Genomic DNA, 26,455 nt, shown 5'->3' on the forward strand with positions numbered 1-26,455 from the left:
TTTCTCGGAGGTGGGGTAATGGTAATAGGTCAGAGAGGAGGGTGGAACAGATAGCTGGGAAGGAAGATGGACAAGTAGGACAGGTCATGAGGGCGGTGCCGAGTTGGAAGGTTGGAACTGGAATAAAGTAGGGAGAGGGGAAATGAAGAAATCCACATTGATGCCGTGTGGTTGGAAGGTCCCAAGGCGGAAGATGAGGTGTTCTTCCTCCAGCCATCAGGTGGTAAGGGTGTGGTGATGGCGGAGGCCAGGGTGACAGTGTTCTAACTGAACTAGAGTAACTTGGTATGGGAAACGCAAGTTCTGGAGCACAAGTCTTCAGTACTATCGCTGGAACGTTGTCCGGGCACATAACCTTTTCGGTATCCAGTGCCTCCAATTATTTCTTGATGTTATGTGGAGTGAATTGAAATGGCTGAAGACTGGTATTTGTAATGATGGGGACCACTGGAGAAGATCAAGATGGATCATCCACTCAGCACTTCTGGCTGAAGATTGCTGCAGAAGCTTCAGTTTCATCTTTTGCGCTGTCTGCTGGGCTCTTCTATCATTGAGGATGTTTGTGGAGCCTCCAGCTCCAATGAGTTGTTTAATTGTTCGCCACCATTCACAACTGGATGTGGCAGGACTGCAGAGCTTAGATCAATGGGTTGTGTGATCGCTTATCTCTGTCTATCACTTGATGCATATGTTGATTGGCACACAGTGGACCTATTTGGTAGCTTCATCAGGTTGATACCTCTTTTTTAATATGCCTGGTGCTGCACCTGGCATGCCCTCCTGCACTCTCTATTGAATCATGGTTGATCCCCTGGCTTGATGAAAATGGTTGAATGAAGGATGTGCTGGTCCATAAGATTGCAGATTATACTGGAGTACTGCTGCTGTTGATGGCCAACAGTGTCACATCTTGAGTTGCTAGATCTGTTTGAAATCTGTCCCAATTAGCATGGTGAAAATGCAACACAACATGATGGAGGTTATTCTCAGCGTGAAGATGGGATTTCATCTCCAAAAGGACTATGAGGTGGTATTTTTAAACATCATGGACTGATGCATCTGCAGTTGGCATTTTGGTAAAGATAAAGTCAAATATGTTTCTCCCTCTTGTTGGTCCCCTCACCATCTGCCACAGACCCAGTCTAGCACCTATTTCATTTAGCACCCAACCTACTGTTGGGACAGGACATATCCAGGCTCAGTGATGGTGATGTCTGGGACATAAGATATGATTCTGTAAGTATGAATATTTCAGCTGTTGTTGCTTGAGTAATCTGTCAGACAGCTGTCCCAATTTTGGCATTAGCCCCCAGACATTAGTAAGGAGGACTATACAGGATTAAAAGGGCGGTTTCTGCCATTGTCTTTCTGGTGCCGAGGTTGATGTCAGGTGGTCCGTCTGTTTTTTTTTAATGAGACTTTGTAGAATCCCTACAGTGTGGAAACAGGCCCTTCACCCAACCCTCCAAAGAATAAATCACCTAGACCAATTCCCCCTTTCGTATATTTACCCCTGACTAATACACTTAACCTACACATTGCTGGCCAATCCACCTAACCTGCACATCTTTGAACTGTGGGCAGAAACCGGAGCACCCGGAGGAAACCCACGCAGACAGGGGAAGAATGCGCAAACTCCATACAGACAGCTGCCCAAGGCTGGAATCGAACCCAGGTTCCTGGCGCTGTGAGGCAGCAGTGCTAACTACTGAGCCATTGTGCAGCCCTCTTCATAGCACTTGGTACAACTGAATAGCTTGTGAGCCAATCACGTTGGTATGAGTCATTGAGGTTGCAAGAGGAACAAATGGGGTCCCCCATCTCCTCCAAGGCAGCAATATTGACTGAAGTGGGGACTCAGATGGGACAGTATTGGGATTGGTTCTGGGGCCCTTTGCACATAATTTTTTCTTGCTTTGGTATGGCATTGTGAAATTAACACTGAGACACAAACATTGCCTTCAATAGAGCCGACAAAATGGTAGATGGGGACAAGAAATTGCTATCTGTTCTCCAAATCCTGTGCTTCCTGTCACAGCTTGCTTCCACAGGTATGTTGCCACACCCACCTCCCCCCACCCTTTTACATCTATAGCCTCTCACTTCCCAAGATCTCTCTCCCATCTTGTCGTCACAACTTCACCCAGCAGCTCTCTCAGCTCCACAAACACCCACTCCGACACAGCTCTACCTTCAAGCTGGTATATGCCCAATTTTGCTTGAAGGCTAGTGTCTGGTATCTTGGGACCTGTCATGATGTCTTTTCCTGCATCAATTCACTGTAACAATGGAACAATGTAACAATAGAATTTGCATTGTCCCAGGAGATGACAAAGGTTATCTGCCGGCTTATGGTTCTGGTGCAAAACTTGTGCATTAATGGAGAGCATGTACACAGCTAGAATTATACTGCCACACATGAAATATAATTGAGTAGACCTTTGGAGTATCTATCTAATAATTTGGCTGGCAGGACTCCTGTTTCAGTGTGTGTCATGACTTGTCTGCTCTACCCTGCATAACCTTACCATCATGAAAGTCATAGACCTTGCCACCAGATCTATGATAAGAAACCAAGAAAGAGGAGGAGGAGGAAACCAGCACTTTCTTTTTCCAATTAGGCTGTCTGTGACCAACTCATCCGACTGTTGTGCTACTGCATGCAACTGCAACTCTGTACAACAACATGGCTGCTGATATTCAACATAGTAAGCTGCAGCTGGCCTTGGAGGATACTCTAATGCAGCTTTGGCCCTTCTTGCTATGTGTGGTATCATTTGGGACTGGCTGACTGACAGACAACAACAGTAGAATTTTGTTGTTGCTATTGTGAACTCTGGAAGTGACATGTTAATGAAAAAATAATGTTACCCTTAGACATTGGAAGTAGTTGATAATTTAAATTCAAATATGCTTCCCTTTTCTTGTCCAGATATTTCAGCTTATAAATTGTGAAAAGTCAAGAGAAAGTTATTGAAGTATATTGTTAGCATGATAAGTATATGCATCAACATCATGTCTGGATCTGTCTCTGCTTTGCTTGTATTTGACAGTGTCAGAGCTGCAACAGTGTTTCAGAATCTTTTTGGTAAGCATCAGTTCTGGTAATGTATTGCGGGAATTCTGTTCATATTTCTAAAGTTTCAAAGCTGGTCTCTCACTTGTGTAGCCATCACAAAATACACTCAAGGTTATCACATTTATTTCCTCCCTTTGTCCACTATGGCATACCTCTTCTAGCTGTCTTAATCTGTCTTTTTCTGCAACCACGTCACTACAGTCTTCAGTTGTATCGCTAACTATAAGTATGAAATCAGCAAGTGCTTCAGTAGACATATACAATGCCATTGGAGATTCACCTGTAAATATGAAAGGTTAAAATGAGATGAGAAGATGTTAAAGGATAATCTTCAATTTTATATTAATGCAAGATGTATTAGGAATAAACTATTGGAATTAGTGGTATAAACAGCAGTTTCATGTATTGGCATAGCATTAAGCATTGCAATGGACACAAAATGGAGCTAAGGGGCTTCACAATGATCAACCTCTTAAGCTAGATGGATTATAATTATGAGTATAATAATATTGACAAGCCTCAAGTGAGACTATAGACATTTTTTCTTTTCTCTATCAGAGTTATAGTTATGTGGAACAGATGTCATCAAAAGCAGCAAATGTCATGCCAATCAGTTTTAATGGGATGAACATCTGGTTAAGAGCAGGACTAAAACATTTTTTGAATCCAAGCAGATACACATTATTAAATATCTGAATATTTTAGTCCCCTACAGTGCATGGCTTGTTAAAATATCATCTGTGGAATCTAACTGATTAAGATTGAATAATAAGTAATGAAGATTATAATGTTAAATTAATGATGAATTTTAATTGATTACCTTTCAATTAGCCAGGGAGAAATGATCAGCTTTGTCTTCTTGGAAGATTTGCCTCTCTAGTGATCAAACCCTTTATATATCACATAACAAAAGATGAAGAAAATATTTTCTAGGAGTAAATGTTATGCAAATTCTTTCCTTCATTATAATTATGAAGGCGTTTGTTATTGTACAGGTGTTGTAATTTGGATGAATTCTAAATTGAGACCCCCTAAGTTGAATTTTCCCTTTGTTTTTGGCTGTTATTTTTGTATAGTTTCATGAACGGTTTCCTGTTATGGTCCATAACAAATTTTCTCATGCAATCTTCCACTGCTCACTTCATTAATAAAGAACCAGACTTTGCAGAACCCTTCTTGTGCTAAGATGTGACAACATAGGGAGGAGTGCTAACCACTGATGGGTCTTGTGCAGTCCATTATACTGATACCATACTTAAACTCTTGTTGTGCACGCCTTCAATCATGGCAATCCACAAACTGGTGATCATTCCATTTTATGACCATTTTGGGCAAGGTCCCAAAAGGAGAAGGTGCGTGGCCAAAAGTGACTTGAATATGCTGTTGTCTAGATTAGAGTGGTGCTGGAAAAGCACAGCAGTTCAGGCAGCATCCGAGGAGCAGTAAAATCGACATGTTGGGCAAAAGCCCTTCTTCAGGAATACAGGCAGAGAGCTTGAAGGGTGGAGAGATAAGTTAGAGGAGGGTGGGGGTGGGGAGAAAGTAGCATAGAGTACAATAGGTGAGTGGGGGAGGGGATGAAGGTGATAGGTCGGGGGGGGAGGGGTGAGTGGATAGGTGGAAAAGAAGATAAGCAGGTAGGACAAGTCATGGGGACAGTGCTGAGCTGGAAGTTTGGAACTAGGGTGAGGTGGGGGAAGGGGAAATGAGGAAACTGTTAAAGTCCACATTGATGCCCTGGGGTTGAAGTGTTCTGAGGAGGAAGATGAGGCATTCTTCCTCCAGGCGTCTGGTGGTGAGGGAGCGGCGTTGAAGGATCTCCATGTCCTCGGCAGAGTGGGAGGGGGAGTTGAAATGTTGGGCCACAGGGCGGTTTGATTGATTGGTCCCAGAGGTGTTCCCTAAAGCGCTCTGCTAGGAGGCGTCCAGTCTCCCCAATGTAGAGGAGACCGCATCGGGAGCAACGGATACAATAAATGATATTGGTGGATGTGCAGGTAAAACTTTGATGGATGTGGAAGGCTCCTTTAGGGCCTTGGATGGAGGTGAGGGTGGAGATGTGGGTGCAGGTTTTGCAGTTCCTGCGGTGGCAGGGGAAGGTGCCAGGATGGGAGGGTGGGTTGTCGGGGGGCGTGGACCTGAGCAGGTAGTCACGGAGGGAACAGTCTTTACGGAAGGCGGAAAGAGGTGGGGAGGGAAATATATCCCTGGTGGTGGGGTCTGTTTGGAGGTGGCGGAAATGTCGGCATAAACCAAATCATCCGCTGACATTTCCGCGGAGAGCAGAGCGCTTTAGGGAACATCTCTGGGACACCCGCACCATCAACCACACCGCCCTGTGGCCCAACATTTCAATTCCCCCTCCCACTCTGCCGAGGACTTGGAGGGTTGAAAAATGTGGTGCTGGAAAAACACAGCAGGCCAGGTAGCATCCGAGGAGAAGGAGAATTGACGTTTCGGGCATAATCCCTTCTTCAGGAACTCATTCCTGAAGAAGGGCTTATGCCCGAAACGTCGATTCTCCTGCTCCTCGGATGCTGCCTGGCCTGCTGTGTTTTTCCAGCACCACATTTTTCAACTCTGGTACTCCAGAATCTGCAGTCCTCACTTTCTCCTAGAGGACATGGAGGTCCTGGGCCTCCTTCACCGCCGCTCCCTCACCACCAGATGCCTGGAGGAAGAACGCCTCATCTTCCACCTCGGAACGCTTCAACCCCAGGGCATCAATGTGGACTTCAATAGGTTCCTCATTTCTCCTTCCCCCACCTCACCCCAGTTCCAAACATCCAGCTCAGCACTGTCCCCATGACTTGTCCTACCTGCCTATCTTCTTTTCCACCTATCCATTCACCCCTCCCCCCTGACCTATCGCCTTCATCCCCTCCCCCACTCACCTAATGTACTCTTTGCTACTTTCTTCCCACCCCCATCCTCCTCCCATTTATCTCTCCTCCCTTCAGGCTCTCTGCCTGTATTCCTGATGAAGGGCTTTTGCCCGAAATGTTGATTTTACTGCTCCTCGGATGCTGCCTGAACTGCTGTGCTTTTCCAGCACCACTCTAATCTGGACTCTGGTTTCCAGCATCTGCAGTCATTGTTTTTACCTATGCTGTTGAATAGGTTTTATAAAAAATTTTCATTCATGAGATGAGGGTGTCGCTGCCTAGGCTAGCATTTATTATCCATTCCCAGTTCAGAGTCAGCCACATTACTTTATATCTGCAGTTGCATGTGGGCCAGACCAGGTAAGGACAACAATCTCCTTCTTGAAAGGATGTTAGTGATCCAGATAGGGTTTTCTGACAATCGATAATGGTTTCATGATCATTATTAGACTCTTAATTCAAGATTTAGACTGTGGAATGGAGGCTATCTTGTTTCCTATGGACTGTCAAAAGAGTCACAGCACCAGTTTTAGCCTTGCTGGACCCAGAAAGTAGCCTGAGTCAGTGCTGTTTCATGTACCAAACAAAATGTTCAGCAGTTCTGAAAGAAAGTTCATGATGTTCTGTGCTCTGCAATGTTGCGTACTACTGTCTTCTCTGCTTTATCGCAATCACTCTAACTCTGCCATTTTATAGTAAATCATCAAGGCTAATTGTCTATGACTCTCACCATTGCATGTCCGTTCAACAGCACTCAACCCACCTCATCCTCACAAACAAAGAACCCTTTTTTACTTCTGTGTTTCATACTCACTCAGGACACCTTACCACCTCTACTCATCCAGTAGCACCACTAACAGTTCTTCCAACCATTTTCATCTCACTCACCTTTTCAGGTGAAAATGTCTCATAGCCGAGTAGAGTGGGCCCAGATGGGAGATGGTGTGGCTGACGTTCAGCTTCTAACCGAAATCTAAAATCTAAGAAGATTTTAAAGGTGACTGATGAGGAAAGAGACTGCTCATGTGTGGATGTCCCAATCTGTATGTTAGGGAATTATTACGCTGTGCTGCTCTTCGGTTACCATCACTGTTTGATTTTTCTTAAGATGCTCAAGTCCCTGCTCCTATTACACAACAAATGACCTTTCTTATGCAGCGGCCAATGGCACCCACACAGCTGCTTCCCCAAAGAGGCCAGCTGCTCAACCCATCAGCTTCTCCTCCATCTGTGAGGAAGAATTCACAGATCCCTCAGTGGTTGCACCAGCAAGGCTTTCACTTGCACCATCCATGAGTTCACAACCTTCCACCTTGTTTGGTTCCCTTCCTAGACTAGATTCAGGAGAACAATCTGGTGAGTACATTACTTGCATGTCTCCACAGCTGGTCAAGGAAGAAATGTGCCAGCTCACTGGCATTCAGGAGACTGCTCGAGACCAGGAACTTGCTAAGATAACCCACTGTTTTTGGTATTTAGTGACTCTGTCAAAGTGGACAGGCAGAAACGGTCAGTAAACGAGGTCCAAGATTGGAGAAGTCCACCAGTGTTTGCAGTACCATGATGGCTCCAACATTCAGTCATCTGGTTTTCTCCATGAACAGGTTGGCAGCTGCAACAGAAACCCAGGTCCAGCAAAACAGTCTGTGGCTATCAGAGTGCATTCTGACCTGCACTCCATTGTTTTAACCATTGTTGCTCAACATCAGTGGCAAGGTAAGAGAGGGATGAGACACCTCTAGTCCACCTCAGGTGGTCCTTCTTCTCAAGTAGGCAGGGTTGGGCCAGTAAACATCCAAATGGAAGAAGATACATACTCAGATTCACCCATAAGTTTTCTTTCAGGACACTCCAGAGATACTTGCATTTCCAACTCACCAGTGTAAATTCTATGTTGTTTGGGACGTATGAAGAAGTTGCTCAACTCTGACATGATAGCCACATAACTAGATTCTACAGCAAAAATGACAGTCGATCAGATATGTGGTGACTGAAAGTACATGCAATAGATTTGAATTTATAGATTTGAAAGTACATTTATAATGATGCCTAATTCATGCTTTCCACATACTCTCAGCAGGTTTTGTATCCTTTCCCTTCTATTATGTCCAAGATCTGCAGCTATGGTGTATAGAACATGTTCTGTAGTGGATGCTGATGTATGGAAAGTTTGGGTGAACAGCCCCAGGGGAATTTGTGGCTGTGGGGTGGGGGAGGGGGTGGAAGAGAGGCACATGTATAGTTGTGCTGACAGTATTCTGTCCAGATGCAGGCTCGCCCTTCTTAGCTGCAACCTCTGGAGGGTTGGGGATTGCAGGGTAGATGGAAATGAAAGGACCGAGCACTGTTGGAGTGTCCTGAAGAGAAATGAATGGGGTATATTTGGGTAAAAAAAAAGTGATATTTCTGCTTCTTAATGTTTGATTCTCCTCTTAAAACCATTTGCCAAGGCTTTAAGGCTATTATTCTGAATTGTTGCAGGGACCATGTGCTTTTATGTTTACAATTGACAGAAATTTCTGATTGGCAGAAGATCAACAACTCACACAATGTGCTAGCAACTGAAATGTTATTGAGTTGGAAAATATGCAAGGAAATTATAATAAGATGGCATCGAAACTGGCATTTGTTTTTTTTGCTTCATATAAAATGCCAGAAATCATATAAAGTGATAGCTGTTCAAAAATTTGGATAAAATGCAGTGAGAAAATAAATATGTCATTTATTCAAGTGGTTGTTTATGGAATTTATGTTTGCGACAGTTTGAACAGTAGAATATTTATATTTTGCTGAACAACATACTGGTAAAGTAAAGCGAGTATTTAAATATTCAGAGCCCAGTTGCAAAGGAAGAAACACGAAAGTAAGAAGGATAACTTTTAATATATTTCTTTGCCTTTGTCCACCAAAGTCACACTGTAAACAGATGAAGAGGGAATCACTGACTTCTCAGAAAATTTCTTTTCTGGGATAGATGTTTATTTATCTGTTTTCAGTGGGTAAGGAAAATAGAATGGATCCAGGATCCAGATCCAGTGAAATCCTGGGATAACTCCTGGACCAGAACCAGAAATAGAAAAAAATTCATTTCTGCTAGGACAGGCATTTTCCAGAAAAGTTTTTGAACTGCAGTAGCAGTTGGTAGCCTATCCCAGAAGAAATTGAAAACAGTGCCCGATCAGCTCATCTAGATGCTGAAGGTTGTCTAATTCCTTTTGCACTGAATTGCTCCAAGACCTCTTCTTTGTTCCTGCATTCTTATTGAGTAGTTACAAATGTGATAAATTGCTTTGCTGCATTTTAATAATTTGCTCTTGAAACTTGTCACAGGAGCCAAGTAAATAGTGAAGTCCTCTCTGTTTCACACACATTTATATTTTGCTATAAATTCTGTGTCTTACAATTGTGTCCTCCACAACCGTCTGATGAAGGAGCGACGCTCCGAAACTAGTGTTTCCAATTAAACCTGTTGGACTATAACCTGGTATTGTGTGCTTTTTAATTTTGTACACCCCAGTCCAACACCAGCATCTCCAAATCATTATTTCTGAAATGGTGGTTGAAACAGTGTCATTGAATATTTTAAAGGCAGAAATAAATGCTTTTTAAACAGTGGGGTAAAAGGTAACCTTAACCCTACAGTAAGGTTAGGTGGGAACATGGATTTGGGTTACAAGCAGATCAGCTATGCTGTGAATTTGCTGAGTAGTGAAGCAGACTTGAGGACCTGAGTGCTTTGTCTTGCACCTAATTCGTATCTTTGCTTGAATCTGATGCTGCTTTTGATTGGCTAGCAGCTCTTTATAGGAGAGTTTCCTCTTGATGCAGGAGCAGTATTCTTGGCCCGAGCCAACTAAAGTCATGCAAACTGTTTATGGGGCACCTAGCTTTTTGGTGAATGAGATTCTCATCAAGCTTTCAGTCAAACAGGAGAGTGTCCCATAAGATCCAGCCAGAATTTGCCCAGTGCACCAGGAAATTGAGTACCAAACCACAGGATCCAAACAAAACGATAGTTCTACAGGAGGCAGACTTCTTGTTGCATGCATTTTGAGTGTGATATAAGTATTTTAATAAAATGAGGTCCATAAAATGGAATTATTGGTGGTATTATGGTTCTGTTTGATATTATTTTCAGTATTTATTTATTTAATTGCGGAAAAATATGGCAATTGAAAATAATCATTTAGAACAAGTTTTCATTATGTAAGGTCAGTATTACTACAATGATAAGATTGTAGCCACCCTGTTAACTCTGATGATCAACCCAGTGGTACTTTCTTGGGGAACCTGTCATTGGGCAACTGGAAAATAATATATACATCCTTTTCATGCAGTCATAGCGTTTTTGATGTTGTTTCAACCCCAATTTCAATTTTAAGAGAAACCTGGACGTGAGCCATGAGTAATGAAAATGAGTCAAGATTAGAGTGGTGCTGGAAAAGCACCGCAGGTCAGGCAGCATCCGAGGAGCTGGAAAGTTGATGTTTCGGGCAAAAGCCCTTCATCAGAAATCCTGAACGTCAATTTTCCTGCTCCTCAAATGCTGCCTGGCCTGCTGTGCTTTTCCAGTGACACTCTAATCTCCGCATCTGTAGTACCCACTTCTGTCATGTAATGAAAATGATCCAGCCATGTAAACTGGCTTTTCAATCAGAAAAAAATAGCCAGAAGATTTCAAGCCATGCATTCTTTTTTGGTCAAGTGTAAAGAACAGGAGTTATCTTTGCTTGAAATAAATAGTTTGGGATGCTTTAAGTAATGACTTGTAGGTTTCTGCCAGTAATAATAAATTGATCTCCTATTATACTCCCCACTCTATATTCCTTTCCATTTATGTCATGCATCATGTTTCAATTGTTTGTCCTTGAACTCAATGTGTCCAATTCAACTGAGAAATTAGAAATAGAAAGCGTGCACAATATTAATAAGTGCTTTTTAAAATCATTTTCTAATTTTGATGTTTTTATGTTAATTTATAAGGCAGATTTAAAGAGTGTATTCTATTGAAATATATAATTATCCTAAACATTATAAAGATGTTAGTGCCGTACTATTATTGATGCCATAAACAATGATTGTATATTATCATACTGAATATTTTAGAACTGCTGTTGAGAAATACCTTGGGTTTATTCATTTCGTGTAAAGCTCGGTATTGTGACACTCCACTCTAGCAATATTGTAATGAGGGTCAAGGTGCTAAGGAAGCAATTTTTCTAACATCCTCCAAAGTGTGCGTGAGTTCAGGTTTTGATCAATGAAAATAAATATTGCAATAAGTTTCACATTTTGTAATAAATAATGTTTAGACTATCTGTGGGATGCCTTATCTGTTATTTCTTTTTCCTTTCAAGATTCTTCAATTTCCATCAGAGTTCTTCTCATCTCCTGCCATAACTTAGGAATTGCTGGGACCATGGAGGAATGGGAAGAGTACCATTTATGCCTTGTTTCAATGTTTCTGCAGTCAGTCACAGGTTGGGGGATTGGTTGTGTTATGGAGGATTGGGGGAAACATATGGGAATTTACAGCCAGATTATTGAGCCAGAAGTAGTCTTCTAAGTTGAAAGTATATTGATGGAATGCATTCACTTATTGTGAGCTAACCTTGGCCTGATTGAGTAATTGTAGTTCACCATTAAAACAATGCCTGTTTTGTTGTTGAAACAGGAGCAGTTTTGTCTGATTGCATTACCTCTGAAATATGTGCTTTCAGTGCTTGATTCTTTTTAGCTTTTGTCTTAAAACTCATGTTGGTATATAGTTCACACTATTTCTTGAACACTGGATGACATGACTGATCTATTCAAATTGAAGTGTTAATTAATTTTGTAAATATGTCATGAAATAATTGCATTGCCATCTTCTGTTTTGTATTAAATGTATAAATCTGATCAAAGCTTCCAAATTTACCAATATCTGCCGTATTGAATCAGTGAATTTCCAGTCTTCATTGACTTGTTGTAGGTATGACTAATGAGGTAATCTTGAAATCTTGGTAACTGGAAGAATGTTGCTGTTCATGATGTTACCTCCTGATTTTATTATCATAGACTTTTTTGGCTGCTACTTGGGTCTTAAAAGATTTTTCAAAAGTGAGAAAGAGTTTGGTCTGCTTCAATGACACTAAAAGTGAGATAATCCCTGTGTACGAAGTAACTAAGTATGGTCTGCCTAATCCAGTCTCAGTGTGAAACTGTTGACATTTGTTCTTTTTTTCATCATTATGTGACTGGGCCTGTTTTGTGCTGGATTAAGCACAAATCTCCAGTGCAGCACATTTGGCATGTTAGTAGTAGTTTAACTTCATTAATAATGGATGAAGAGAGTGGAATCTATGAAAGGAAGGAAATAAAAAAAAGGGTTTTTTTGAACTTCCGAATTTCTGCTCATTAGCTCTTTGTCACCCAGAACAGACCCTTTTTCTTCTGACTAATGTTTTTCACAAACAAATCTAAATTGTGCCATTTTAAAAAAAACACTACTGAAAGCATCCATCTGAAATTCATTGATTATTGACACTTGTTATATGCTGTGAAGCAAGATTTTATTGATTGCAGATGCCTGTCATACTTTTTTTCTTTGTCTATGACTTTAACCAATATAGTTAGAAACAGCTGGAGAGTACTTTGATAGGTCTGAAGTTTGTGTACGTAGCTGCCTTCCATAACAACGATCGATTGCAGGTCTACTAATCTTAGGCGAGACCCTTAGCTGTGGTCACTTATAAGTACTTTTGTGTTATTCAGTCTTGATGCATTTGGTCTGGCAAAGCAACAGCTGGGAAGACTTTTTCAACAAAGATGAGTGTTAGATAATCCTGATGAGATGCATGTCTAATATCTTTTGTAATTATGTCACATTCAGCAATACTGGAATAATTTGAAATGGAAAGACTGCCTTTGATCTTTTCCTTAAACCTCTCCCTAAGGACTTGTCATCTAAGAGATGTAATATGTATTTCTGTGCCACGACTTAATGCATATTTCTTTACCATTGTTGGTCTTTTAAAGCATTGCCTATGGCTGACACAAGCTGCAACTTGTTACCAAAAGTAGTTTGCAGGAAACTAAGCTAATGGTCATAATTTGGCATATGCAGCACATCATTTAATTCCAGTGCAACACAGTACATGTCTCTTTATAGGCTATTTGGAACAATTGGTTTTGAATTGCAATCGACAGACTTTTAATTTTGTTTGAAGATTTATTACATGCTGATTAGTAAGGGGTATCCTTCCTTACTTTAGGTCATTTACTGTTGGAGTTTTCCAAAGTGAAACATTTGCAGTGACCTAATAGACCTCAGTGTTTTTAAGTATGTGAAACTAACTTAATATGACAGGAAGAGATAAATATTTTGTCAATAGTGCGTTGTTTCCACAAACCCAGATTTTCTAAGCAAACACATAAATATTTTGGCTTTCAAGATGTTTTGTTGCCCATAATGAGTTCAGTTTTAATTCTGACTGTTTTCCCAGCTGCTTCCATATTAAATACTGCACTTGGTATCTTTGGCTCTGTTTTCTCTGAACCCTGCCAGACCAGTGTTGTTTACCAGTAATGTGTACTGGTCCCCAGAGTGGAGGTTCAGCATGGCTTATGAGTGGGAGGGTGATATTACCACATTGGTGGGTGGGTAGAGAAAGGATTTTTTACATTCTTGTTTGTTTCTGGTCTGATTCATGGGATGAACCAGTCAGTAAATTAGTTAAACAACTTGATATGTTCCTTTGGCATGAGCAAGTGTGGATTCCACATTAACCTTTAGATGCACCATTGGGAATGTATATATCCAAGAAAAGTTTAGCATTGGCAGTAGATTTGCTGAATATTAGTAATGTTTGATTTCTATACTATAAACTAATAGGTAAATGTTGGAAGGATTGTGGTGTCAGGTTTACCAATCTAATTGGCCTGATTTTTCTTTAAAAAAGATGTATTAAGAAAGACAGCTAAAGAGTTGAAGCTGTTGAGGTATAATTATGCAAAAAACATTTAGAATGTTTTACACAAATTTCTGAAGGGAGGCTTGGCAAAAGACTCATTTGGAAACCATTAAGCTAGAACATACTTGGTCAACAATAGTGGCACCCAAATATATAAATCTACTGAAAGAGATGATGTATGAGTGTGTTTTCCGAGCTAGTGAAGCTCCCCATCTTTGCAAAGGTTTTATGAAGTTCCCTAAAAAGATATTATGCTCAAACTCAGTGGCTTTGGTATACAACATTCTCTCCCAGAACATATAATAGTGAGGTTATATAGAATAATTATATGCATTATATTAGCCTGACATCCATCAACTGTGATAATGCAAAATATTTCACATTGCTCTTAAGTGTTACTGATGTGGTTGAAGTTAGTTGTGTGTGTCCCAACTTTTGACATGAACTAAATTATTCTTTCAGAATGCTCTGGGACAATATTTTTGGAAATTACTTATATCACTTGTGCATTTCGGAACATTTAACCTGTTCATCTTGACTGATTGTGTAGAGGATACTTCCATGTGAAAGATTGGCAGCTACAAGACAATCTGTTCTTGCCTGAACTTTATTTAACATCTTTATCAATGGTGCTAATAGTGTTTAGCAGTAAAAGTAGTTGATTAGTTCTGCTCAATGTAAAAAAAGACTTGCATTCAGGACATCCTCAAGTATTTTATAGTCAGAAATACTGTTGCAGTGTAATGAAAAAAAATGACAGTTAATTTACACAGAGCAAGGTCTCACAAAAAATAATGAGATTATGACCACATAATCTTTTATCGTTTCAGTTCTGTCAAAATTGTTATACTATGAATCTGCCAGCTTCATCCTTATGCAAATTCACTATTGCAACTTCTGCACTGCAACATTGGCCTGTACAGGTGAGCTAACAGATAAGCCCACCCACAGGCAAGTGGTACATGCTGCCTGCACACGCTGTTTATATTTGCTGTTGGAGTCAGTTTCATTTGCAGGCGGCAGTGAAAACTGCATTCCATGAAAGTTTCACTGCCTCAGAGAGTAAGAGTGTCAGTCCATTTATGATACAAAGTTGTTACTGGCAGTACTCTTGCCATTAGAGGCAACCCTGTAGTATAAAGGGGACTTAGAACTAATCTCACCAATGGGTTTAGTTGCTGTAAAGGTCAATTTTTTTCAGCAGTTGACCTCAGGGATTACTGTCAGATATTTGTTGCCAGACTTCCAGCAAACCTGTACTTTATACATTATAGCAAGTAAATCTTTTTATTAACTATTGTAACTTGTTCTATTATGTTAGTTCAGGTCATGATGAAGACCCCCCCCCCCCCAAAAAAGTGTTCTGACTCCTGAGCCCTGCATTTCTTGTCTTTATTGCATCACACATATCAAAAAAAGCAGCTGAAATATAGTAACATTTCTATCATGTGCACAAGTGTTTTTAGGCAATGATAACGGAGGTGCTTTTTGCATGTGGAGTCTTTAGATTTCATTTTAGATTTTGTTACATTTTCATGAGTGAAGTACTCCTGTCCATAATGCAATCTAAATCATCTATCGTGGAAATATTGGTGTATGTTTCTGCTGTTGTTCTCTGACCTGCCTGCCATAGCTTTTTGTATGTGCCACCGAAATGTCAAAAAGATGGCATAAATGCGACCTATATCCCTTTTCCAGAATTTTCGATGTTCTTCCACTGAAATGACTGCCAATAATGGGAGATCTCCTGTGGAAATTAACCACCATTAATTTTGGAATCTTTACCTAGGTACTGTTTAATTTTCTTTTGTTTCTATTATTTAACACAATAGAAACAAAAATCACATGCAAATCCTAGGTTTTGGTACAATTAAAAATAATAACCACCAATTCACACACAAAAGAAAGATTTTTGACAATATTGCAGCAGTTTGTGAACCTTTTTATTAAATGCCAGAAAGTAACTTTTGAAACCTTTCAGATAATGTGCTGCAAACTGAACATACTATAGTTGTAGAAAATAAACGTAGGATATACCTATATACATATTTTTATGAGAAAAATGTTCTGGAAATGTATGTCATCAAAATCATGTTGAATATGTTAAACCACTTTTCCTAACACAGCACAGACCTCTGAAACAAATTTTATTGTCCTAGCTGTTGACAATAATCATTGGTTTCTGGGTATGTTTTTGTCTGGATTTTCTACTGCATGTTCGTGTGTGTGTGTGTGTGTATAAATAAGTACTAAGGTTAATGTCGTGAGTGTGCCCAGTCCCTCATCTTCAGACCATATAGAACAGGAAACCATGTTTCTTCTATTTATACTCTGGTTGACTGCAGTGATGTATTCAACCATGAACTTGGAAGGTTAGAGGTTTGTAGTTTTGTTTGCTTTGTCATTCAAAAACTGTCTACTAATGCCTTGAAAGCATTACTCGACATTGTACAATGTTGTAAGGTACCTTTTATGATAATTAATCCATTGGTTTGTCAGATGGATAATCTGACATACTAGAAAGTTATCATCCCTGTGATGACAAATGTATAGTATATAGTATATTGAAAAAAAGTATGATTTGCGTTGACTCATTTATATTCAGTGACTTAAAGACAATTTAACAGAAAGGAATCAGTAAAACCATCTATTTACCATCAACTTTGAAAACAAGTTCTAATGATATGGCCGAATTCACTACTATCGTTTTTGTTGAGAAATGAAATTGATTTCTGAAATGTCAATATTCTGTGTAATTATAGAGGATAAAACCTTAACTCCAAAGGGCAGTTTTTCTCTGCAATTAACATGTAAATAGAACTTGCATTAAAATGCTTTCTCCCATGTGGTGCTGTTCCCTTTTGAATTTTGTTTCTATTCTATACATGCTTAATTTTTACTGGCAACATACAAGGATTTTGATATTATGACCTTTTTGGCACCCGACTTCACAGTCTGACTGCAACACATTAAATAAGAGATTACATGGAATATGTATTTCTGGAAAAATAATGTGAAAACTTTGCATCCTTTAATTGCTAGCAGGAGGTTAATTCATTCACAGAAATCAGCATTAGGTCTATTTATTTTGAGCAGTGCAATACATTTATCAAACTGAATTGTGATTTCCTAAAACTCTGAAGATATTCTTAGAATTGTCACTTACATGTGGATACAAATTGTAAAAACATTTAGGAACATTCACAACAATCTATCCAGTGCATCTAAGGTTTGTGTTCCAGCTAGGGAGACAAAGACTATCTGTTAGTTTAGAAAGTTTAAGTTTTATTACCACAATTTGAGGAATAATCAAGCAATTAAATGCAAGTGCTATTTTGAAAACTATTATGGGAAGTGATTTTACATGTACTATTGAAATACAAGTCATACCGATAATGTGGTGCACTATTAACATTAATATCTTCTTGGCCTGCCTGTAATATCTATACTAAAATATTATACTGAATCAAACAACAAGTGTGTTTTTACATATGAGGGAGAAATAAAGAAATACTTTGGAAGATAATTTCTGAACCAATGACAGTCAACATCAGATACAAAAACAGATATTGCCAGAAAGACTCAGCAGGTCTGGCAGCATCTGTGGAGAGACAACAGAATTAACATTTCGGGTCCAGTGACCCTTCTTCAGAAGTCGAGATGAGCATTGATGGAATGTCTGTGATTCTTATTTCCTCTCCTGAAGAGCACTGACTTTTTCTAACATTAAGGTCCCTGGATAATAAAAGTTATTTGATGATTTGCCCAAAGTAGGCCATACGTTAAGCATTGGTAAATTATTTGACAATGGATCATCACACTGCATCCTGATCCTGTCCTTATCAACATTTAGTCAAGTACATTTTCTAAGAGGAGCCATTGAACAGCAATCAGATGCAGAAATCTTGGCTGATTACCTGTTACCCCTCCTTAGTCCATTTCACCCCAGATAAAATTAACCAACTCAACAAAATATTCAAATTGTGTCAGAGGCCACTTTATTTTTTTTATGGCTTAGTACCACAGTGCTTGATGCATTAACCCATTATCTTGGGGAAGCTTGTCATGTACATTGATACATTACAGTATTTACAGTAATAAGTGAAATTATATTGCTACTTCTGAAGGGTACAGTTAGCCAATTCCTAATAATAATGTTGTCACTGCTGTCAACACGCGAGGTAAGAAACACAGTGCAGTACGTTTATTTAGGTCTGTGGCAGTGCAGTAAAATCAAATGAAACTAATTAAGACACTCTCATGTGGTAACAACAACCTCACAGTTGGAATGCAAACAGTGGATTGCTAAAAGGAGTTTTACTCCAGATGGATATTTTCCACTGGGAAGAATGAATTGCAATGTACGAAACAATTTTACTCAACCTTAGTAACATTGAAAATGCATTCTCTACTGAAGAATGTTAACTGAAATGAACTTAATGTTTTGTTTCATTTTGCTATTTCAGTTCAGAAGAAGCTTTGATCAAATTTCTTGTTATAATTTTATTGAAGGAAGGTGCCAGGAATAGCCTTCAGATGCCATCTGTTGTAAAAGATTGACATTAGCCACATCATGAAGTGTAACATGACTGCAGCCTTTGGAGGGCATATAGCACAGACCACTTAATGAATATCTAACATTTTCTTGTAACTGTAACATCTCACTTTAATCAAATAAAATCAGTGTTACAGCAAGACTGTAATACAGTACTCTCAGTCTTTTCTAAAATGCTTAACCTTTTCAAGCATGAGCAAGTCCAAATGCGTCTTTTCATTCATCAGCTGATGCTTACAGATGATTGACAGCTAAATCTGTTACAAATTAAGAATGATCAAATTATTCATATATGACAGGACCCTTTAGAGGGCATTTAGTGTCAGCCTTCTTCTCTAGTTGCCACATTGATAGTATATCCACTAAACTTGAATATCATATTTAATTTACTACATTCAGTAGGTAGATTACTCCTTTGAACTGGTTTTGTTTACTATGAAAATACTGTGGGTTTATGTTAGCAACACACAAGGAAAGTCTGAAGTTATGACCAAGTCTGTTTAGTTGCTAAGCTGATGATGTAATAGATCATCTCCATTCACAAAGACAAAAGGTACATTTTTTATCTTTTTCCGGTCAAAACAGCTGGGGATAGAGATATACCTGTGATTGAAGTTGAAATACAAAGGGTTCAGAGATTAATTTATAAAGAACATAGTTTGTGAAGATTAAAAACACATATCTGAATGACCAATATGCTCAGTAGCTGAATGTAATTTTCTTGTAATGTCTGTTTTCATCCCCTCTATCCCACCAGAAACTTTTCCCCTTTTTAAGGTGCAAAATTCCTCTTTGTACAATATTTGATTTCTAGATTACAGCAAATCTGAAATGTTGTCCATCCTTGTGTGAATAGCAGTTGGCTGTTTCTTTATTAAGGGCACCACAGAAAGTTGATTCTTTCATCACCCAACATTGGAACATTTGCTTTCCCAGCAGGGGTCACTAGATAGCAATTAGGGTTGGGAATCCTGGGCAATTTTCCCCATTTTTAATATGTCACTGTTGACATCAGTGAATTCACTACAGGATTAGGAATCAAATCGGGGATATTTTGGTGGGTACAGGTCACCATGAAATATGGAGAATTGATATCTTTTATTTATAAATACTTTAATGCATGTCTAATACATTGCTAACATCTATGTGCATCAATTTCTATACTTTTGTCATACTTTGTTAACTTTTCTCCATTATATTTTTTCAAACTCATAATGGAATGTGCCTTTGTAAGCTTGTCACATTGCAATTGCACCTTCCTGTCAGTAGCAGTGCTATAGTAACTCCACTTTGCAGATACCAGGTCCTGAGTTTAGACTGTAAAGGAACTGAGAGAAGAAATCGCAAATAAATTAAGAACATCTAATCAGCAATGAATTAAATTCTCCTTCTCCCATATTTGATTTGTTTTTGTGATGCAAACCTTTGTTCAGCTAATCAAGTCCCACCAAAACAAATATGCCACACCAATGAATAAAGTGAACAAGACACTTCACCATATAACCCAATTGCTTGATCACCAGCATCACCTTTATGCCCAAACAACATCTTACATTTTTGGATATGATCGCTAAGGGTGCTGTCACTCTAATATCAGCAGTTGTTCTGGAGACAAGCTGCTTGGCACAATACTTTATTACCTGTGATTACCTGCGAAACTATCCTCTGGTTGCTCCTGGCATAGTATGAAATTGAGCTCCTGTACAATTGCAGGGCATCCTCTTTGCCCTCATTCCCTAGAGTCACTGGCAGTATGGATGAAGAACAGCAGCTCTGGTATTTTGGTTTTAATTTTATAATGCTTCTACCCTTACTTGCCAGACAGCTTGTCATGATTGTTAATACTTGTCAGTCAAGTGAATGGACATGTTGTTGTACGGCAACATTATGCATCAGTTTTACACCTGTACCATGTGCCAGCAATGTACATGGCAAACACACCACATGTGCTTCAACCAAATGGCTTTGTCTTAAATACAAAGGGAGTTAGTCCTCAGTCAAGCCAATGCAGAGAGCCTTCAGACAGGAAGTTCCAGCACAATAAGTCAAGGGCAAATTCTGACATAATTCAAGGGGTTGGAGTACGTGGGCCACTCAGGATCAAGCGGCCTGTACTTACAGTAAATCTTCAGTAATTGCAATTCCACAACTTGCAAGTTCACCTATCCATGCCAAAAATTATGTTGCAACAAAATTCAACATCCCCAGCAAAACTCATGTATCTGCGATTTTTAACCTATGTTTGTAATGGGCTCCGCACTTGTCATTCACTGGGGTTCTCAGAAACAAAATTCTCACAGATATGGAGGAATGACTATCCACAGTCAGCTCTATGGTTCCAATGTAACCAGTATGGGCAGTCATGGAGAGACAGCTGAGAAGCTGTACAGATGTCAGTCAGGAGTCTTGCCACTCATTGTTCGGGACCGTCCAGCTAAGTTGCTCAAAGGGGTGGGGATAATTAGCCATAATTAGTTCCAAAGGACCATCCACTAAAAGTCGAAGGTGGGGAGCATCAGGGGATACTGCTGTGGGAGAGAAGCTGACGAACCTCATTGTCGGGATTGGAGGCAGCCTATAGAGTTGGCAGGGAGGGCTAAGGAAATATCGGTTTTTGGGTTCACCAATAGCAGGAAGGTGAGCCTGAAACTTGCTGATTGAGGAACAACTGCTGTTTCCTTCTGTCATCCATTAACTAATAGGTGTGCAATGAAGTTAAAAATGACTGTGACTATACATGGACTGACAGGGGTAGGTGTTTCATTCTGTGATGGCAGTGTTGTTAGTGCTAGTGCAGGACAGGATAAAGTGGTGAGATATCCTGAGTGTGTGAGTGGTCACTGCAGGATTTGTAGTGTGCGTGGGTTTAGGTAGGTGAGAGTGAGGAATGATGGTGCCTGCAATATTGAGTGTGATACATCATGAGCTTTGGGAGGTGAGCACGGCAGTGGACATAGAGTGAGTTGCAAAGATAGAAGTTGCAGAGACAAGGTTGTGGTACTTACCACAATTGGAGTGGAGAAAGTCCTGGATTCTCTTGCAACGTTGTAAGGCATTTTTCTGACACCGCACTGACATGGTTGCAACCTCAGGCCAGGTGGCAGGGTTTAGTATCATGGCCTCGTCTGCCAGTACTGCAAGAGGAGAAAGGCATCTTCTGTGCCAACCCACCCGCCAGGACCTCCAGGTCCCTGTCCACAAAGCACTTGACCAATTTTCGGTGTTTCCTAAATCATGTCTCAAATCGTGCAGTGCAGCTCTGAACTATCAGCTCTTTGCTGGGTGCACAGCAGCCTTTTAAAGATGATGCCAGTGTCAAGGCTCCTGGGCTATTCCAGTAGTGGTGAGTACTGCCAATGGTGCATGGGAGAATTGGAATGGCATTGGATGAGCGGAATGCTATTGGGTCATATTATCTAATTAATGAATTGAGCTTGGGATAGTAGTGAAAACCTCTTTGGCCTTGCAGAGGGAAATCTTCTGTTAAACTCGAAGAAAATAGCACTTAGCCAATTTCTGATATGATTCAGCACATGGTTTTTGAAGTACAGTCGGTTCTGTTATAACACAGTATTTCCGTTTTCATGCAACTCTGTGCTATAAAAAAATTGTTTGATAGCAGCACAATTTAAACTAATGAGGCTAGAATTGCGTTATACCTTATTCACGCTTTAAAAGTTCATGCTGTAGAAACAGTGTCCCCAATTTGTCAATTGTGTTATAGTGAACAAAACACGTGTTATGGCAAAGTGATCTGTAAATCTGCAACTGAGTGTTGAAGAGCTCTAAAAACGCAAGCTACTGACAGAAATTGGAATATTCAGAAATGTAAAAGCTGCTGCAAGCAATTGAAAGAAACTTAAAAAAAAAATACAAGGAAACAGTCCACAGCTTAAACTCTGGCTAAGACTCAAAGACAGTGACTTTTCTTTTCCCAAACCTGATTGAAATGAAAGGTAATATGAACCCAAAAGGCAATTGTTCCATTCAGCCTGGCAAAATTATGAAACAAAAGCAGATTTGTTTAACAAGCTAGAGTATCCAAAAGTAGCTATACTCTTATCACTGTTGGAAAAAGACTGTTTTAAGAGTTTGTATTCCATATTGAATCTCTCTGAAGAACAGAGAAATAGCAGAAAGTCTTGAGAACACACTTTGAACTCCAAGTAACTGTAACTTCTGAATGGTATACATTCAATATTAGAGTCCAAGGTGAAAAGGAGTCAATGATCAAACTGTAACTTCATGTTACAGAACTCAATGAATTTTTGCAACTTAAAGTTGACCAAATTAAAGACAGGATGAAACATAAGATTTCTTAGTGAGAGCAAGTTTACTGAGCGAGGGGCAACATACACTCCATTTAGTAAATGGCATGTGCAGAAGTGTTAAGGTTACAAATAGAGCATATTCATGACACAAGAAATCAAACTTTGTATCATACAAAGATAATCCAATCCCAAAGCACAGAACAATCATGAATAAAGGGCAGGATGCAAATACTGCAGATGGTATCATACAAAGGAGAAGAAGGCATGTCTAGCATGTGCAAAGTAGTGTTCACACTGCAAGAATCTGAGTCATTTTGCACACAAATGTCTGGCTAAAACGAAAGACAAACAATGAGTACATATGATCACTGGAGAAATATTATTGAAGATTTCAACAGTGGTACTTTGATAACAGAGACACCAACTGCTTATGACATAGCAGTAAGGGAAGCAGATGTACATTGTAGACATGCTGTTAAAAGCAATACTGATGAGGAAAGTAGACAATGTCATGACAAAATCCAAAATATTCTGGATGTGATGCACAGCAGCAGTTTTCCATGATGTGAAAGCCATCAGCCCAGCAGAGATATTGAATGGAATGGTCAAGCATCTTGCTCAAATCAAATGAGATACCCAATACGATGAAACTCTCCTCAGTGGAGTGATGAAAATATATGGCCTGAAAACATCAAGCCTGCATCCTGTTGCTATCAGCACATATTGGGCAACCAGAGATGGATTTTCTGCTCAAGATAGCATATTGAGCCAAGAATCATTATCCCTGGTGTTAAGGAAATATATCAGGGAATAATATAATGCAGGTCAGGGGACTGCAAAAATAGCCGTCAGGGATTTGGTCAGTCAGCTATACGGACTGTCCATCAAAGTTGATCAGAGGTCGGGGGTGAATACAGTTCTGGAGGTTTATGTGTTGAGCAGTGGAGACAGTGCAAGGTAGGCAACAGAGAAAAATAGGGACTCATTGTCACAATGATACGGGCAATTATGACTAGGGTGTTAAAGCAGAAGCATGTGTTGAGGTGGAGAGTGTGTTGCTGGAAAAGCACAGCAGGTCAGGCAGCATCTGAAGAGCAGGAGAATCGATGTTTCAGGCACATGCCCTTCATCAGGAAAACATCTGGATACATCACAGTTTGTATGGCAGCTACTCTGCCGAGGACTGTTAGAAACTACAGAGATTTGTGATTACTGCCCAGTCCATTATGCAAGCTTACCATTCACTCCATCTATACTTCTCACTGCCTCGGAAAGACAGCCAACATCATCAAAGACTCCTCCCATCCCAGTTAGAATTTCTTCCAACCTCTTCCGTCAGGCAGAAAATCCAAAAGCTTAATCACACATACCAACAGATTCAAAAATAGCTTCTTCTCCACTGTTTTAGACTTCTGAATGGACCTTTCAAATTTATTTTGAATGTCTTTTTTGGTAGACCTTCTCTGCACCGTAATATTGTATTCCTCACTGCTCGATTACCCTTATGCACTTTGTATGGTATAGTTTGCCTTTAGTGCGTGCAAAACCAACCTCTTCACTGTATCTTGGTACTTGTGACAATAATAAATCAAGTAAAATCAAGCAAAATCAAAACAGAAACTTCTGGAGAAAATCAGCATGTCTGGCAGCATCTGTGGAGAGAAAACAGAGTTAATGCTTAGGGTCCAGTAATCCTTCTTCAGGTACTGCCAGACCTGCTGAGTTTCTCCGGCAATTTCTGTTTTGTTTCAGATCTCCAACATCTGCAGTTCTTTGTTTTATTCTAAGTTTAATTAACCAGTATTTATCTTGTATGGCCATGTTGATCATGAAAAAGCTGTAACAATGAATGACCTACCACTTGTCTCAAAGCAGAAGGTTTACGCTTCAATCAAAGTTTAAAATTATTTCTGTTAGTTCCCAGATAAAAAAAAAGCGGGAGTTTCTGCATGAATCCAGGGATTCTGGAGGGGATAATTAGAATTAGAAATGTAACATTTACTGATTTAAGCTCTTCTAACTCCTCACCACCACCTTCTCAAGGGCATCTAGGGATTGGTAATACCGTGTGGGCACGGTGGCACAGTGGGCGGCACGGTGGCACAGTGGTTTGCATTGCTGCCTCACAGCGCCAGAAACCCGGGTTCAATTCCCGACTCAGGCGACTGACTGTGTGGAGTTTGCACATTCTCCCCGTGTCTGCGTGGGTTTCCTCCGGGTGCTCCGGTTTCCTCCCACAGTCCAAAGATGTGCAGTTCAGGTGAATTGGCCATGCTAAATTGCCTATGGTGTTAGGTAAAGGGGTAAATGTACGGGAATGGGTGGGTTACGCTTCGGCGGGTCGGTGTGGACTTGTTGGGCCGAAGGGCCTGTTTCCACACTGTAAGTAATCTAATCTAATCTAATCTAATACATGTTGCCCCAGTCAATGATGCCTACGTCCCATGAATGAATTGAAAAATGAAAAAATTGACATGACTCAGGAAAGTTGTGTTGTAGGTAAATAATTAGATTTTATTTCTATTTGAGACCATCCCAATGCATTCACATGATTAAAAAGTTTAGCTGTTAGGGTAGAAGAGTTTTCTGTTTAGTTTATATGGATGTTTCACAGAGGGCAATTTAGTGTAGATTATATCTAATTGGATTGAGAACGTCAACAGGGGATGATTATTATTCTGACTTGCACTTTAAGCAGAGAAAACACTAACTTTACCATTCAACATGGACGTTGTGAGTGGTGAATCAAACTCAGTTTGGATTTTGTGTAGAAAAAAAAACTGGAATATTTGATGAGCATTTAGACAAAGAAAGTATTCTATAATGGTAATAAAAGAAAGTTGTGACGGAAAGCAGTCAACAGAGTTAGCTTGGAAACTGTGAGAGTCAGTGGGCTCAATAAAAGTTGAAGGGTCATTTAACCAGAAAGCTAATGAATGCATTTCCATAAAATCACACCTCAGTGAATAACTGAAACATTATAATGTAATTGAAGTGAATTCTGGAAGGTTGTATTATACTTTGTAGTTGGTGCCTAAAGAAGTTAATCAAACTTCAAATCTGTTGCAATGTATAAGGGAATTCTTGGGGTTGTGGAGGAAATAAAAAGTATAACAGAGTACATAAGTATTCTAAACTTATGTCATAATATTATAAACTATAGTTCTTAAAATGCCTGCTTTGTTTAATTCTTATATGTAATAAAGTTTGTTTTCATTAAAAAGAATTAAATATTGTCGGACAGTTCTGTCAGTTTATCTTGAGTAGTTTGATTTCTCTTTAAAAATACTGTTGCTGAAAATGATTACTACAACCCTAGGTGCTCATAAAGGTGCAAATATAAATAAACAATCATTCAAGAAGTTAGAGTAGGCACTGCCAGTACTGCAGAAAGATACCAAGGAAGAACATGGCTGCTGTGAAAGTAAGTCCAGAGTTTTCCTGATGTAGAGGGATCTGAGAGTCCAGGGAGTAGACAGAGGGGCTTGGGAGAGACACAGGATAGATGGAAAGGCAAGTTGGCATTTTGTGGGGATGTACTGCTAATGTATGCAGGGCAGTGCCCAAATGTGGTGTCCCCTTCATTCTTGTCTTTGTTTGTGTTGGATTTGAAAATTAACCTGCCCATTCCTATCCGACTTTGCGCCTACTTGCGGAACGTTTCTGGGAACACCTCCGGGACATCCGCACCAACCAACCCAACCGCCCCGTGG

The 26,455-nt window shown here is 39.8% G+C and overlaps 1 pseudogene; it reads right to left on the reverse strand.

Annotated features, from left to right (window-relative positions):
• Positions 1-26,455, reverse strand: part of LOC148152086 (uncharacterized) — a 65,800-nt pseudogene that overhangs the window by 10,901 nt on the left and 28,444 nt on the right.

Source organism: Chiloscyllium plagiosum, unplaced genomic scaffold (genome assembly GCF_037043375.1).
Source record: "Chiloscyllium plagiosum isolate Xiang-an unplaced genomic scaffold, Cpla_swu_hap1 HiC_scaffold_1, whole genome shotgun sequence".
Classification (NCBI taxonomy): domain Eukaryota; kingdom Metazoa; phylum Chordata; class Chondrichthyes; order Orectolobiformes; family Hemiscylliidae; genus Chiloscyllium; species Chiloscyllium plagiosum.